Below are 1,691 nucleotides of genomic sequence, written 5' to 3' on the forward strand. Positions count from 1 at the left end.
TTCTTGAATGACAATTTGCTCTTGTTGTTGTTGCGGATGCGATATCTTTGAGAAACGTTTGCGTATAGCGGATTTTAGTGTTACTGAAGTGAAGTGGGTATATTTCCTGTATCTTGCCCATTAGAGTTTCTGTCGTGTGTAGTCCGTTGATAAGTGCTGGGTCTAAGTACCGTTTGAATATGTCAATGATGTCTTGTGTAGAATAGTTTTGTTTTGTAATTATGTGTCTATGAAAAGTAGGGAATGGTATTTGAAAGGTGTAACTGTTCTCGTTGCCAAATAGTAGGAAGAGTTGATTTTTAAAAGCATTAATAGGGGCTTCTGTAGCTGGAATAAGGAGATGAGAAGAGCTGTCGTTACTGTGGTCAGTGGTTGTAAGAACATTAATGTCAGTCTGTGGAGGTCTCGATAAGGCATCGGCTACGACGTTTGTTCTTCCTGGCTTATACTTCATTTCGTAGTTGTATTCCTCAAGGATACACTTCCATCTCTTCATTTTGCCGTTGTGGTTTTTGTTGCTCAACGCAAAGGTGAGTGGTTGATGATCTTTGACGATTACAACTTTCGCTGATCTGTATAAATAGTTTCGGAGTGATGTAAGAGCCCAAATAATAGCCAGCATTTCTTTTACGTTTGCGGCATAGCTCTCTTCGGTTTTGTTTAATGATCGGGATATAAAGGTGATAGGTTTACCTGCTTGCTCGAGGACGGCTCCTATGGCATAGTTGGATGCGTCGGTAGTAAATTCTTGTGTGAAATCTGGATATGATAGGATAACTTCTTTTGATATTAGGGAAGATTTAATTTTGCTGAAGGATTCTAAGGCGTATTTATCAAACACTATTGGCTTTTTACTGGAGGCGGTTTTGGACACGCGTCCATCTTCCCCCTTAAAAGCGAGGTCAGAGGTTTCGCTAACTTGGCGTAATCTCTGATGAAGCGTCGGTAATAGCCTGATAGGCCAAGGAAAGACCTCAAGTCTTTCAGTGTTTATGGGCACGGAAATTCTTGGATTGCCTTTACTTTGGCGGGATTGGTTTTTATTCCTGTGGGTGAAATGATGAAGCCTAGAAATTCGACTTCCTTGCGGAAAAACTCGCACTTGTCTAATTGGACCTTCATGTTTGCATTTTGTAGCGCATGGAATATTGTTTCGACATTATGAAGGTGATCTTGCTCATCTTTGCCAAATACTATTATGTCATCTATGTAGACATAACATATTTTGCTTATGTGCTCCTTCAGTATGTCGTCTAGCGCTCGTTGGAAAATAGCGGGTGCGTTCTTAAGTCCAAACGGAAGTCGAGTGAACTCATATTTGCCATTATTAATCGAAAAAGCTGTATTCTCAATGTCCGATTCCTTTAAGGGAATCTGGTGGAAGCCACTCTTTAGATCAAGAACAGAAAAATATTTGTTGTTTCCAAGTTGTGAAATTACTTCATTTATTTCTGGGATGGGGTATCTATCTGCTATTGTCAATGTATTTAATTTTCTGTAATCAATTACAAGCCTATATTTCTTTTGTCCTGAGGCATCTAGTTTTTTAGGTACAACCCAAACAGGTGAGTTATAAGGAGAACGAGATGGTCTGATAATTCCGTTTTTAAGTAGATCTTCTATTTCTTTAGTTACAAAATCTCTCATCGCTAGTGGGTAGGGATAGTATTTTGTATATACTGGAGTATCTG

This window comes from Bactrocera neohumeralis, chromosome 4, assembly GCF_024586455.1.
Source record: "Bactrocera neohumeralis isolate Rockhampton chromosome 4, APGP_CSIRO_Bneo_wtdbg2-racon-allhic-juicebox.fasta_v2, whole genome shotgun sequence".
In the NCBI taxonomy this organism is placed as follows: domain Eukaryota; kingdom Metazoa; phylum Arthropoda; class Insecta; order Diptera; family Tephritidae; genus Bactrocera; species Bactrocera neohumeralis.